Source organism: Ovis aries, chromosome 1, assembly GCF_016772045.2.
Source record: "Ovis aries strain OAR_USU_Benz2616 breed Rambouillet chromosome 1, ARS-UI_Ramb_v3.0, whole genome shotgun sequence".
Taxonomy (NCBI): Eukaryota; Metazoa; Chordata; class Mammalia; order Artiodactyla; family Bovidae; genus Ovis; species Ovis aries.
In genome coordinates, this window is record NC_056054.1 from 274,806,638 (window position 1) to 274,822,483 (window position 15,846).

At 50.0% G+C, this 15,846-nt stretch overlaps 1 long non-coding RNA gene across 1 annotated transcript in view; it reads left to right on the top strand.

Moving 5' to 3' along the window:
* LOC132657535 (uncharacterized) overlaps window positions 1-15,846 on the top strand; it is a 107,071-nt gene that overhangs the window by 2,578 nt on the left and 88,647 nt on the right. Inside the window, exon 2 of the long non-coding RNA XR_009595892.1 lies at window positions 1,636-14,862. This is a non-coding gene — a long non-coding RNA (uncharacterized LOC132657535). The remainder of the gene's footprint in view (window positions 1-1,635; window positions 14,863-15,846) is intronic.

A 15,846-nucleotide genomic window follows, 5' to 3' on the forward strand; every position in this document is an offset into this window, starting at 1 on the left:
GACCCCGTGGCCTGCAGCACACCGGGTTACCCTGTCCTCCACTGCCTCCTGGAGTTTGCTCAAATCTATGTCTACTGAGTCAGAGGTGCTCTGACCGTCTCATCCTCTGCCACCTCCTCACTGTGGTTTTGATTTGCAGTTTCCTAATAATCAGTGATGATGAGTACCTTGTCATATGTGTACCATTTCTTGAGTAGACCTTACTGTGCAACGAAGGAGTGTTTCGCTCTTGACCCACTCTGCAGGCAGGGCTCTACCTGGCCTGCCCCCAGATGACGTCTTGGTGATGCCCGCTGCCCTCTGTGAACCTGGGGCTCCAGAGACTCCAGGCGCCCACAGGCCTCCACGCCTCTGCCTCTCTGTGCTTCTGGATCAGGCCTTTCCAGCTCCCCGCTTGCTGGATGCCTGTCTTTCGAGGCCTCTTCAGAGGTCATTCCATTTCCATAGCTTCCTGCTCCCATGCTTCCTTCCCCGTCTTGGATTCTTTGAAGCTTGAGTGTCCTTAAAAGCAAAATCTGTGGCAAGGACCAGGGCACAGATCATTTATTTGCACAAGTAAAGGGGTAGAGATGGCGAGCTGGGGAGGCGTGGATGCAGAACTAGGAAGGGGCCACCGGGGTCTGTCCTGCCAGGGCCTGTGAGGGACTGTCCCTTGCCCCTTGGAGCTGGCCCACCATTCATTGAGGAGGCTGGAGGTTTATCCACTGACTCTACCCCTCTTTGGCTGAGGGTCGGCCCTGGGGGCAGTTGGTCCTGGCCCGTCCCAGTTGCCCCCATGCAGGTTCAGTGAGATGCACCCCCCGCGACGATGCCACAGGAAGCTCCTGCTCAAGCATAGATGCAGAAGGGCTGGGGGCTTGAGGAGATGCCGCCACGTGCAGGGCGGGTGTCCACCACAGGCAGGTGGGCGGGAAGGGTTCTGACCACGGGTCCTGCATCTGCCACCCGGCCGCCCCCACTAACCCCACCCATGCCAGTGCCCACGTGGCTCTCAGTGAATCCCTTTGTAGCAGCCAGAGTTTCTCCATATTTGTCGGTTTTCTAGCATCTATGATCCCATTTTCTGTTTCTGCTTGACATTTCAACCCTCAGAACAGCTCAAGAGGCAGGGATGATAATTACTCCCATTTAATGATGGGAAAAATGAGTCGCAGAGAAGCGTACCTATTTTGTGTCCACTTGTCTCTGCCTCCAGACTGTGAGCCCCTGAAGGGCACAGCCTTTGTGTACTGCTGTCTGTATACTCACGCCCAACACGCTGCCTGGCATATAGTAGGTGCTCAATAAATGTCACAGGGATCAGATTGTTCAGAAGGCTCAAAGGCACAGTGGGAAGAGGACAGACACGCATGGCACTGAGCAATAGCATTTTGAGAACAGCTTCTCAGGAACCAATGAGGCTGGAGAGATCAGATTGTCCAATCCCAGTCCGTCAGAAACCATCAGGAAGAAAGCAGATCAGGTTGTGAGGCCACTCACATGCCAACTGCCTGCTTTCCCTGGTCGTGGGTTTTAGTGACTTGATTACACCTGCCTCTTACACAAATAATCCCAGATGGAGTTAGTATTCCGTCCTTACCCTTTGCTGCGATGCTAAGGGACTGTTTGCAACACAATTTTGTCTCTGCCCAGCAGATATTGAGAAGAGCCCCAAGTCCTCGTCAAGGCATAAACAACACGGGGGGGGGAAAGCCTTGCTGCAGTTCTACTGAACAGATGGTCTGATGACGTCGGTGTCTCCAAATTACCTGCAGCCAAAGCAGATGGAAAAATTAACATCACAGCCCAAGCTTGACGGCAGGCAGGGAGCCACGGAGGACTTCAGGGGAGAAAAGCCACGTGGGATGCTTTCGTCACCTTATTCTCAAGTTCCGCTGGGGATCTGGCCCCTTCACAAACTCCTCTGAGGAAGTAGCAGGAATTATTTCAGCCGACGCCACGGCCACCTTCCAGGCAGGGCGCCACTGCCAGTGAAGGCTGAGTGGGTCTGCAAGAAGTTATTAAATGTCTAAAAGTATTGTGTCGGTGAAAAGAAACAACTCAGAGCTGTAATTTAATCCGACGGTCCTGGGAAAGGAAAATTCACCATGATGCTGCACGTTTAGCCCTGGGCACATTGCAGTTTGTGGGATTTTCACTCCGACTTGATCCAAGAGGCTGCATTATAATGAACGTTTTCGCCGGGACTGACTGCACAGCCCTTTATCTCTGCCCATCTTATTTCCTTGTTTACCATCATGCCTTTTCCTGCCTGCCAGCATCCAGGGCCTTTATTTCCTTTATGCAAAGTTGGAAGCTGCGTGAAGTGATGCATTCCAGCTCTAACTGTGGATCAGCCAATCTGGGCTGGACTACCTCGAGTCCCAGACCCCAAACCTCAGTCAGAATCCCTGAGGGAGATGCAGGCCTCCGGGGTTTTCCACACTTATCTGAGGACTCACAAGTGGCTCAGGACAAAACCAAGAACCCACAAGCCACCTGGCCTTCACAGCTCTACAAACCCTCAGTGTCCTGAACTCACCTCTCTCTCTCCAGAGGTGCACACCTGAACACACCTGGCTTATATAGTTTGAATTCAAAGGGAAACTCAGGAAGACCTGAAAAGCAACTTTTGAATGTCCTTTTCTCCAACATTCCCCAGCAGTTCTCACAGTGGTCTAGCGTGGAGCAAGGCTGGCTTGGTTTAAGTTCCAGGAAACAGACCCAGACGCCAGAATCTGACGTGGGTGGGGGGTAATCCCACAAAGCTAGGAGAGAAGAAGTGAGGCAGGGAGGGGACACATGCCTCAGGGTACCCCGCCCGAGAAGGGAGAGAGCTGGGGTGTGTACCCTCCAGCTCTGTCTCTGCTTCCAGTGCTACTGACGTCTCCATTTGTCTGGAACTTCTGCTGCTGGGGCAAGAGAGAGCCCTCAGAGGGGAGCGACCTGGGGCAAGAGAGAGCCCCCAGAGGGGAGCGACCGATCCGATCCTTACAGCAGATGGGGCAGAAAGAGGGCCCTGGGGGATAGAGGCGGAGCGGAGCAGCTCACGCTACGGCCAGATCTGGGTTCAAACCGGAATCCACCCACTTGCTGGATGACCTCAGACAAGTTAGCTTCCCTCTCCAACCCTCAGTTTCTTCCTCTGTGACATGGAGAACAACACCATCACGAGATACTGTGAGTTGTGCAGGAGATGCTAACGGTCATAATATTACTATCATTAAGCAGCTGAACTCCTTGGCACAGTGTTTGCCAAGGAGGCCCTTGAGAGATGGTTTTGTTGTGATTATTGCTGATGTCTCTCCCTGCGTCACACACCTATGGGAAAGAAAAAGGAACTGAGAATCCCATTGTGTTACAGCGGGTTGGGACCTCGGCTAGCACTTAGGTCCACCTCCCGAAGAGGAGGCTTGAGGATGAGAAACACAGCGTTGCAAGGGGAAGAGCCCTCAGTCAGAGGCAGCACAGCCGACGGGCACACCCGGGCGCCCGTCCCTGTGCGGCGCTCTGCCCACCTCCCTGGACCCCCTCCCTCAGAACCATGCAGACTGAACACCCAGAAGAATCACTCTTGTGATTCTTCACCACATCCTAGGATGGCAGAGTCTTCCCTGCTGGCTCAGATGGTAAAGAATCCACCTGCCAATACAGGAGACTGGAGTTCCATCCCTGGCCTAGAAAGACGCCCTGGAGAAGGAAATGGCAACCCACTCCAGAATTCCTGCTGGAGAATCCCACGGACGGAGGAGCCTGGTGGGCTACAGTCCACGGGGTTTCAAAAGAGCTGGACACAACTGAGCTACTAAACAGTAACAAGGAAACAGGTTCCTTGGGCCTCGTTGATGCGTTAGCAATGGCTGTTGGCGGGGCTGTGTTAGGAAGGATTCTGATGTCAGGATGCGCCAGGCCTTGGTGTGATTGACTATCAATGCCCGCCATTGACCCGGGACACTGGCCGTGGGGTGCTGATCCCGCTGGCACTGAGGTAGCTGAGAAAGTTGGATGCCAGGCTTGGGAGCTGTCACCAAAGGAACGGGAGAATTATTTTGTTTGTTTTGTCACAGTAATAATGCACATCCATTGTAGAAAAACTCTAATGATGTAAGTGAGAAAGTTAAAGTTGCTTCTAAGGTACAGCGAGGAAGAGGTGTGGTCCCTGGGACTGATTGGAGTCTCCAGACTCTGAATCGGGTGACCTGGGGGTGAGAAAGGAGGCTAAACATAGACGTTAACTGAGGTTCGTGTAAGGGGCCTGGGGTTCCCTACAACTGCATGCAACAACAGACAGCAGGGCGCTCAACCCCAAGACCACCCTCCCCGCCCTCCCAAGAAACTCAGAGGAAAAAAGTCAGAGTTCCCCCACGCTGACCCACAGATTCAATGCAGCTCCAATCCAAATAAACCTTCACAGGTTTTTTTGTTGTTGTTCATAGAGTCAGCAGGCTGAGTCTAAAAGTTATCTGGAAGGGTAAGAGCCAACCAGGAATCAAGACCATCCTCAAGAAAAAGAAATGCGAAAAAGCAGAATGGCTGCCTGGGGAGGCCTTACAAATAGCTGTGAAAAGAAGGGAAGTGAAAAGCAAAGGAGAAAAGGAAAGATATACCCATTTGAATGCAGAGTTCCAAAGAATAGCAAGGAGAGATAAGAAAGCCTTCCTCAGCAATCAATGCAAAAAAATAGAGGAAAACAACAGAATGGGAAAGACTAGAGATCTCTTCAAGAAAATTAGAGATACCAAGGGAACATTTCATGCAAAGATGGGCTCAATGAAGGACAGAAATGGTAGGGACCTAACAGAAGCAGAAGGTATTAAGAAGAGGTGGCAAGAATACACAGAAGAACTGTGCAAAAAGATCTTCACAACCCAGATAATCACTATGGTGTGATCATCCACCTAGAGCCAGACATCCTGGAATGTGAAGTCAAGTGGGCCTTAGAAAGCATCACTACGAACAAAGCTAGTAGAGGTGATGGAATTCCAGTTGAGCTGTTTCAAGTCCTGAAAGATGATGTTATGAAAGTCCTGCACTCAGTATGCCAGCAAATTTGGAAAACTCAGCAGTGGCCATAAGACTGGAAAAGGTGTTTTCATTCCAATCGTGTAGAAAGACAATGCAAAAGAATGCTCAAACTACCGCACAGTTGCACTCATCTCACATGCTAGTAAAGTAATACTCAAAATTCTCCAAGCCAGGCTTCAGCAATACAAGAACTGTGAACTTCCAGATGTTCCAGCTGGATTTAGAAAAGGCAGAGGAACCAGAGATCAAATTGCCAACATCTGCTGGATCATGGAAAAAGCAAGAGAGTTCCAGAAAAACATCTATTTCTGCTTTATTGACTATGCCAAAGCCTTTAACTGTGTGGACCACAATAAACTGTGGAAAATTCTGAAAGAGATGGGCATACCAGACCACCTGATCTGCCTGTTGAGAAACTTATATGCAGGTCAGGAAGCAACAGTTAGAACTGGACATGGAACAACAGACTGGTTCCAAATAGGAAAAGGAGTACGTCAAGGCTGTATATTGTCATCCTGCTTATTTAACTTATATGCAGAGTACATCATGAGAAACGCTGGGCTGGAAGAAGCACAAGCTGGAATCAAGATTGCCAGGAGAAATATCAATCACCTCAGATATGCAGATGACACCACCTTTATGGCAGAAAGTGAAGAAGAACTAAAGAGCCTCTTGATGAAAGTGAAAGAGGAGAGTGAAAAAGTTGGCTTAAAGCTCAACATTCAGAAAACTAAGATCATGGCATCCAGTCCCATCACTTCATGGCAAATAGATGGGGAAACAGTGGAAACAGTGGCTGACTTTCCTTTTCTGGGCTCCAAAATCACTGCAGATGGTGATTGCAGCCATGAAATTAAATTCTCTTACTCCTTGGAAGGAAAGTTATGACCAACCTAGATAGCATGTTAAAAAACAGAGATATTACTTTGTCAAAAAATGTCCGTCTAGTTAAGGCTATAGTTTTTCCAGTGGCCATGTATGGATGTGAGAGTTGGACTATAAAGAAAGCTGAGCACTGAAGAATTGATGCTTTTTGAACTGTGGTGTTGGAGAAGACTCTTGAGAGTCCCTTGGACTGCAAGGAGATCCAACCAGTCCATCCTAAAGGAGATCAGTCCTGGGTGTTCATTGGAGGGACTGATGTTGAAGCTGAAACTCCAATACTTGGGCCATCTCATAGGAAAAGCTGACTCATTGGAAAAGACCCTGATGCCGGGAGGGATTGGGGGCAGGAGGAGAAGGGGATGACAGAGGATAAGATGGCTGGATGGCATCACTGACTGGATGGACATGAGTCTGAGCAAGCTCCGGAAGTTGGTGATGGACAGAGAGGCCTGGAGTGCTGCAGTCCATGGGGTTGCAAAGAGTCGGACACGACTGAGCAACTGAACTGAACTGAAGCAGAAATGGCATTTATTCAAAGAGATGGATGTAGCTCACGGAATGTCTAGAAGGACTAGAGGGTCTAATAAGGGGTCATGCAGGGTGGACAGTCCCCAGATGACCCTGAGGATCCCTCACAGTGGGCACAGATATCACAGGCCACACTACTGGCTTTTAGACTGTCCAGGCCTGCAGGCTCTGGCAGCTGGATCTGTTCACCAGCTAGACTTCCAGGCGGGCCTGCCTTCTCTGCAGCACTGACCTCGCCTTGCCGTCGTCTCTGTGGGAGCCTCCGATGGGTCCCCTGCCGGGGCCTCACTCAAAGGGAGGCTGCAAAGGCGATTTCTGCCTTACTTGTCACCACCTCATCTCTCTCTTTTTATTTCTACAAACCTCCGTGCCAGTTCAATCCACAAACGTATAGATTATTTTTAATAACTACATGTATGCTGGCGACTGTTCATAACACTAGCACTGTGTGACTCCATAAGTAAGTAAAGGAACTCTAAAATCCCAAGTCTGAATTATTTCGGGAAAAACAGATGACCCCAGTCACGGCACCTGGGTTCTTGGCTCTTTCTGAATTTTTTCCTAGACCTGCGTGTCCGTCGATTCCACCCTACTTTGGGGCACAAGCTCTTTGCTCACTGACTTGCTGCATGATTCCCCAGCAGACACTGGCTACATGACGAGGCTATTCTGCCTCATGAAATGACTGGGAGATGTGTGGCGTTCGGAGGGTTGGGAGGGGCGCTCCAGGAAGAGGCACACGAGGCTCGTCGAAAGGATGGTGTGGCAGACTGTGTTACGAGCAGAAAGTCTTCCCATTCCTACCTTCTTTGCAACATGACTTTCCTCCATCCAGAGATGGAGTCCACACCCTCTTAAACTCAGCCGGCTCTGGAAGCCTCCTACCCTGTGGGTGGGGATGTAAATCGATGCAGCCACAATGGAGAACAGTATGGAGGTTCCTCAAAAAACGAAAACTAGAGTTGCCGTATGATCCAGCAATCTGCATATATTCAGGGGAAACTCTACGTTGAAAGATATGAGCACCCGGTGTTCACAGCAGCACCATTGACAATAGTCAAGACGTAGAAACGACCTAAATGTCGACAGACAGATGAGTGGGTTAAAAGACGTGGTACATAAACATACTGGAGTATTACTCAGCTGTAGACGAGGATGAAACGATGCTGTTTGCAGCAGCAAGGATGGACCCAGAGATTATCACACTAAGTTCAGTAAATCAAAGAAAGACAAACAGCGTACGACATCGCCTATATGTGGAATCTAAAATGCAATACAAATGAACTTATTTACAAAACAGAAGCGGACTCACAGACTTGGAGGACAAACCTATAGTTACCAAGGAGGGCAGGCTGGGAGAGGGGTAAATTAGGGGTTTGGGATTAACATACATGCACTATTATACATAAGGTATGTAAGCAAGAAGGACCCACTGTGAGGGCACTGTATTCAGTGTCCCGTAACAACCTCTAATTCTAGACCTGAAGCGTTGTAGAGCAACTACGTATGTGCATGCGTGCGTGCTAGGTCGCTTCAGCTGTGACTGAAGTGACTCAACTGTTTGCAACCCTATGGCACTGTAGCCGCCAGGCTCCTCCGTCCATGGGATTCTCCAGGCAAGAATACTGGAGTGGGCTGCCATTTCCTTCTCCAGGGGATCTTCCTCACCCAGGGAGTGAGCCTGCCTCTCTTGCGTCTCCTGCATTGGCGGGTGGGTTCTTTACCACTAGTGCCGCCTGGGAAGCCCCCCAAATCAACAGCACTTCAACTAGAAAAAAAAAAAGGACACGAATCCCAGGCTGGCCCGCGACTCGCTTTGGCCAGCGGAATGCGCTGGAGGCGCGCATGCCACCCGCAGAGCCTGCACCTCAAGGGGCTTGCAGCCGTTGCCTCTGTGCATCTGGAGCCCTGCCCTGGGGCCACTACGTCCCAGGGAAGCCCAGATGAAAGGCCACGTGGGGACCGAGGCCAGCAGCCCAGGGTTCCCACTGGGTCTGGTCCCCAGCTGGCTTTCCATGAGTGAGCCCAGCAGAAACCATCCTGTCAATCCCCAGAATCATAAAAAATAACGCATTCTTGTTATTGTGAGCCACTAAGTTTCAGTGTCATCTTTCACGCTGCCATAAATGACGGAAACATAACATCAAGGTCCTGGATGCGCTCTGATGGTTGAAAAGCTAGGTAACACGTAGATAGAGAGCTTGTTTATTTTTCTAACAGTTAGTGGGTTTCTAGCGCACCACCAGACACCCTGTGTGGCTTTGTTTCTGTCTGATTCTAGAGTCCTGGCTCCAGACCACACCACGACACAGCCACCCGCACCTTTTCTTTATTATTATTATTTTTGGCTGTGCTGGGTCTTCGCCGCAGCATTCAGGCTTTCTCCAGCTGCGGCGAGCGAGGGCTACCCTCCGGCTGCGGCGCGCAGGCTTCTCGCCGCGGCGGCCTCTCTTGCTGCAGAGCACACGCCCCAGGCCCACGCGCTTCAGCAGTTGTGGGCACTGGTTTGTTGTCTCACCCCGTGTGGAATCATTCCGGACCAGGGATCAAGCCTGTATCCGCCGCATTGCCAGGCAGATTCTTACCCACTGCACCACCAGGGAAGTCTGCCTCCAGCACTTAGAAGGAACCAAGACAAAATAACAAGGGATAAACAGAGACAGGGAAGCAACCCTCAAGCTCTATAACTCCTACGTTCTGTGTTTATTTCCTGGTTAAAGGTTACTTTCTGCAAGAAGGGAGGAACAGCTTTTGAAATGATGACCTACGTTCCTACTCGGGCTTCTTTTTCAGCAATTTCTTCCCTGAATTATTATTGTATAAAAGATGAACGTTCTGAAATTGACTTGGGTTATAAGAGGTATGAGAATGGGAAAATTCAAACACACTTGTGAAAAATAAACAGAACTAGCATTGACTAATAATTCCTGTCAAGGCAGAAAGCCTTCTAAAGCAATGACTGGCATTCATTTATTCAACACAAACCTGTTGAGTAATCACTAAGTGCCAGGCGTTTTGCCTATTAATAAGCCCAGTAATGTTTCCAATAAGACAAATATGATGTTTTCTAGCACTCAAGTACTGTGTAGTCTAGTTAGAATAGAAAATTATACAAAAGCTCAACATCCGAATTTACTAGTCATTTTTCCTAAATTAAAAACAAATCGATGAGCTACAGACAAATGTTGCTTTGAATCGATTTTCTAATTAAACTGATAGAGCTGCAAAAATTAAGATGTACTCTTAGCCTATGTGGTTACACACCACACATTTGTTTCATTTACAGTAAATGCTGGCTGCTCTGTCAAGTTTGTGATCCAGAACATGGTAGGAATTTATCTCTTCATGGAACCATAAAGATGACCCAAGAAGACAATAATTCAGAATTTCCTGGAAGGCAACAAATTTCCCTCCACCTCTTGGTTTTGTTGCCTCTTGGATTGCACAGAAACACTCTAGCTTAGAACTATGTCGTGTTTGATGACTATCGTTGTTTGAAATAAGAACCATATTAGAAACCGGCCTTCAGAGGAGTGTTTCACAGCAGTGGTGGGGCCGTTCTCGCCCAGGCTGAGTGCGGCTGGACGTGCTCCTGGCCTTCTCTGTGCTTGGTTTATGTCTTTGTGAAGCGAGACCATTGGATGAGATAATATCGAACGTCCTCCCTAGATGTAAACTTGCGAGGTCCTTGCGGGAGTCCTTGCTGGTTGTCGGCTGCTTTGTCCTCAAGGACAAAATTCCCCAGGATTTTCACATCAGTTTGATTGCACTTTTCTTTCTTGATGGCCATCTGGAATGTAGAAGTTTTTAAAATCCGAATCCCCTATATTGTTTTCCAGGTTAAGGCTTATAGGGGGTGTGCAGGGTGAGTGTGTGTGTATGCCTGGTTGAAGGTACAGTATGAGAAGGGCACAGTTCACCATGACGAGACTGATGTTTACTAGGATCGGGGGATTTTGAGAAACTGCTGGCTTCCGTGTTAGCCATCTGCTGGGCTTACATAATCCACCAGCAATAAAGCACTGGGCTTTCCATATGCTGCTTTCTGGCCCCGGGTGAAGAGGCAACGGGCTGGGAGTTCAGGTGTCTGTGTTCCAGTCCTGGTTCCAGCCCAGCAAGTTGTGTGATGAACAGCCTCTTTGGCCTGAGCCTCAGCTTCTTCATCTGTACAATGGGCTGCTCTCGACCATGTTGACCTAGAGTGTCTGGAACCTATTTAGGTACATCTAACGTCTATGCATTCTGAAGGAGATCAGCCCTGGGATTTCTTTGGAAGGAATGATGCTAAAGCTGAAACTCCAGTACTTTGGCCACCTCATGCGAAGAGTTGACTCATTGGAAAAGACTCTGATGCTGGGAGGGATTGGGGGCAGGAGGAGAAGGGGATGACCGAGGATGAGATGGCTGGATGGCATCACCGACTCGATGGACGTGGGTTTGGGTGCACTCTGGTAGTTGGTGATGGACAGGGAGGCCTGGCGTGCTGCGGTTCATGGAGTAGTGAAGAATTGGACACGACTGAGAGACGGAATGGAACTGAACTGAACTGAACGCTATTTTAGGAGTTTGGATAAATTGAGTTCAAAATAACACAATTAACCCCCAAATGATTTCAGCATGCAATATGCATATGTTAATTGTCCTGCTCCTGTATTCTTGCCTGGAACATCCCATGGACGGAGGAGCCTGGCAGGCTACAGTCCACGGGGTCACAAAGAGTCAGACACGACTTGGCAGTTAAACAACAGCAGCAATAATAAGTTAAAAGAGAAGTGAGGTCACTTTTGAAGAATCATCACATTGACACCTTGCCTATGAGACCTCAGTGGTACCCCTGAAGTCCCCAGTTATGCGCCGCGCTGCCCTGACGAAATGCCGGCTCTGTCCCCTTTCACTTCTGTAGCCGCAGAAGCCACACCATCATCATGGATGCATGCTAAGTCACTCCAGTGTGTCCAACTCTTTGCGACCTCATGGACTGTAGCCTGCCAGCCTCCTCTGTCCATGGGATTGGCCAGGCGTGAATACTGGAGTGGGTTGCCATTTCTTCCTCCAGGACACCATCGTCATACCCTCAGAAAATAACTTCTACTGTTACCAGCAGAGGAGGAGCTGAAGTGACTTGGAAGTTCCCGATCTGTGAGTTCATCTTCCAAGGGTGGATGTACACACAATTTGTAGGGTACTGAGTTGAGCTGATCGTATGAGACACCTGGAGCCGGTTCTCTAAGGCTGGGTCCCCCAGCCTTGACATTGGGGATATTTGGGGCTGGATAATCTGGTTGTGGGAACCTGCCCATGTGTTGTGGATATTTAGCAGCATCCCTGGATCCTGCCCATTCCCTGCCATAGCTCCTCCCTCCAGGTGGGGCAACCAGAGATGTGTCCAGATTTTGCCAGGTGTCCGTGGGGGCTAGATCAGCCTCCAAGGGGAGCGCTTCTGGGTATGCGTGTGTGTGTGTACATGTTCAGCTGTGTCCAACTCTTTGTGACCCCGTGGACTGTAGCCCGCCAGGCTCCTCTGTCCATGGGATTCTCCAGGCAAGGATACTGGAGTGGGGGGTAGCCATTCCTTTCTCCAGCGGATCTTTCCCATCCAGGGATCAAACCTGCATCTCTTGCGTCTCCTGCTTTGGCAGGCAGGTTCTTTACCGGCTGAGCCGTTGGGAAAGGCCCCTCTGGATACGTGGACTTCCACATTTTCGAAGGCAATCTTGAGACAAAGAACTGGGCGCAGGAGTTGCAGGAAGGGGGACCCCTTCCAGGGCCCGAAGCTGGGCTCTTGTCTAACACTCAGAAATGAACTGTCCGAGGAGACACATGTGCAAGAGATTTTATTGGGAAAGGGCGCCCGGGTGGAGAGCAGTAGGGTGAGGGGACCCAGGAGAACTGCTCTGCCGCGTGGCTCGCAGTCTCGGGTTTTATGGTGATGGGATTAGTTTCCAGGTGGTCTTTGGCCAATGACTCTAATTCAGAGTCTTTCCTGGTGGCGCACGCATCACTCAGCCAAGATGGATGCTAGCGAGAGGGATTCTGGGACGTGGACGGACACGCGGTGTCTCCTTTCGACCTTTCCCAAACTCTTCCGGTTGGTGGTGGCTGATTAGTTCCGTATTCCTTACCAGGATCTCCTGTCATAAAACAGCTCATGCGAATGGTTACTATGGTGCCCGGCCAGGGTGGGCGGTCTCGATCAGGGTGCTTCCCCTGACACAGGTAGTTTGGGAGGTCATCTCCAGAAGCACTGTGAGAGGCTGGGGGAGTCAGTCGGAAAGGGAGGCGAGCCAGTGCTAAGGAGGAGGTCACTGCTCTGGGCAGTGAGGGGTCAGGTTCTGAGGGAGCCTCCAGGTCTGAGCAGACGCTTCCTCCGGGAGCAGGGAAGCGCGGTATTTTTCCTCCACTAAACTGTGCTCAGGCAGGGCTGTAGGGGAGCCTCCTATCCTGACTCACTCTGTCCCCAGATTTTCCCTTTGAGTTAGATCCATCTTTGTCTTCCAATAGCAATGCATATCTTTTTTTTTTTAATGCATGATTAATACAAGTATTTGTTTTGAATAATTCTGTCTCCTGGATCCTCAGCTGTAGTGCAGATCGGCTAGGAAACCTCCAAAGTCCTCCCCAGCGCTCACATTCGAGGACTCTACCTGGGAATCGAGGCCAACTCCAGGAAGCTGAACAATAGATAGAAAGAGCATAGCCTGATCCGTGGAGGGGGTGGGTGGAGAGGCACCCATCCTTTGTCTTGCAAATTGAATACGGAAACAATTGCCGGGGAGCAGGTAAGACTTCCCACAGTGTCAATTCTCAGCTGAAGGCACTTTTGTAACTGCGACTTGGCTTCTGCTTCGACACTGCAGGGGCTCTGCTGACAGCCTTCAAGAGATACCATCGAGACTTTGTCACATAAACTGAACCATTTAGACAGAGCTGAGGTGACAGCAGAATGAACTTCAACTGGACCGTGGTGGGGTAGAGGGATAAATCCTCAGAAAATTAAGTCTGTGCCGATACAACCTTCCTGCACCTCCTTCTCTCATAATCTACCTTAAACCTGTTACTGAACCGTCTGTCAGTTTGGGGCGTAAGGAAGACATGTTGGGAAAATCAAATTTTAGCATGAAAGAGAAATAACTGCCAATCATCCCAGCGAACGATGGACTGGTGAGTATTTTTTCCCCCCAAAGACATTTGTTTTCTTAACATTAAAACTGTTTAGATCATCCCTTGTGAATCACGAGAGTGTCTCACTTTCTGGCATGGAAAGTTTTTATATACAGCCACTGACTTGGCCACAGCTCTTGATTTTCCTCCAGGGAGTTCAAAGCACTTTCACTTACATGGAATCATCTTATTTAGCTTTGCAAAATGAGGTGAAAGAAGAGAGGGGAGGTGGATGCCTACTGGTCTCTTTATGACGGATGGGTACGTTAAAGTGCAGCAGATATGTGTGTACGTGGCGTGGCCAAAGTAACCCAGAGAGTTCCAAGCTGGAGTCTTCCAGATCTTAGGGCTATCTACATTCCTCATTCTGGAATGGGACCTTGGCAACATTTTCTCTTTGAGAAACCTGCATGTTGGAAAATATGTTCAGAATTCTGAACAGAAAGCTTTATCAGTTTGGAAAATGCACCCCAGGCCAGATTCCAGGTCTGTGGCGGGATTCCTAGCCTGGCCAGAACAAAGAGAAGAGATGTTAACACCAGCTGAGGCTTTAAAAAAAAAAAAGAATTAAGAAACAGAAAATAATCATTCCCTTTCCTGCCAAGAATGGCAGTGCAAAGATCAGCCAAACCCACCTTTCCTGAAAACCCATGATCTGCTTTTCAAGGGGAAGAGGAAAGTACCAGGAATAGACAATGGTTCTGAAACACTGGCTGACTTTTGAATATTCATGACTATTCTGATGCAAATGAATATTTCAGATTGAGCTGTTTTTGCAGAGGTGCTGTTGGAAATGTATATGCTTATGAAATTGCTTTTCTAGTTCTGCAGATTCTGAAGAACGGCTTCCTTTGCTCATGTATAATTCTCCTCGGAGGTTTCCCAGGTGTCAGCCTTTGGCTGGCTTCTTTTCACCAGAAACTAGGGCTCTGGTTTAGCCTTAACCCGCAAGGAAAAGCCCGGCTTTGTTTCATCTGAGCCAGGTCTCTTTGATATGCTCTTCTTGTTCTGCAGGCAGGCAAGGAGGCTTATCACACATCAGATTGCTTTTCCTTTGAGGTAACCTCAAACCAAAGCGCACTGTTCCCTGAAGAGCACGGAGAGAAAGAACACTGAGCGGGTGCCTGGGGTGGCTCAGAGGGTCAGGAAGTCAGGAGGCTCCTTTGGATTTTGTGGACTTGGCCCCAGCAGGGGCTCGAGATGCGGTCTGGCCAGGGCAGCGGACTCTGAAGAAGACATGGAGACCCTGTGGGCTGAGGGAGACTTGGAGAGCTCCGAAGCGCAGTGAGTGTTTCGAATCCCCTCGGGGCAGCCGTGGGACCTCCTGGCCCCTTCAGGCTGGAGGCTGGCAGTGACCGCTGGTCAGGCTCGGGAGGAAGACGGAGGGGACCGTGAAGGAGGCGCTTATGGCTGGAGGGAAGACGTAGGTTGGTGTGAACCCAAGGTCAGCTTTGGAGGAGAGAGGGCAGGTCCTGAGCTCCGTGTGAGGCCACTGACGGAAGCTGCCTGCAGCCTCCCAAGTCTCCTGTGGTGGTTTAGTCGCTTAGTCGTGTCTGACTCTTGCGACCCCACAGACTGTAGCCTGCCAGCCTCCTCTGTCCACGGGAGTCTCCAGGCAAGAATACTGGAGTGGACTGCCATTTCCTTCTCCAGGGGATCTTCCCGACCCAGGAATCGAACCCGCGTCTCCTACAATGTGGGCAGACTCCTTACCAACTGAGCTATCTTGTAGGTGGAGTAATACTCTGGGTTTTGGACAACCGCTGGGACGAGGCAGGGAAGCGCTTGTCCAGGCCGGTAGGGTCCCGGTGGAGGAGAGGCTGCTCTCTGCCAGGCCTCTGATCCTCCTGGGCTCATTGCACGGCCCTCAGCGGTCCTCCTGGAAGACCCCAGGCAAGGACTCGACATCACTCCTTGGGGAGCCCTTGGCTGTCCATCCTTGCCAGACAGCCTTGCTTTCTCCAACCCAGCACCCCGTCCACAAACACTCCACAGCCCACTCTCTCTCTGTGCCCATGGGGAGGACCCCAACTCATGTTCATTCTGCGAGTACTGCCCTTACTACAGGCTTCCCTTGTGGCTCAGCTGGTAAAGAATCTGCCCCCAGTGTGGGAGACCTGGGTTCCATCCCTGGGTCAGGAAGATCCCCTGGAGAAGGGATAGGTACCCACTCCAGTATTCTGGCCTGGAGAATTCCATGCACTGTGTAGTCCATGGGGTTGCAAAGAGTTGGACACGACCGAGTGACTTTCGCTTGCTTGTCTAGTG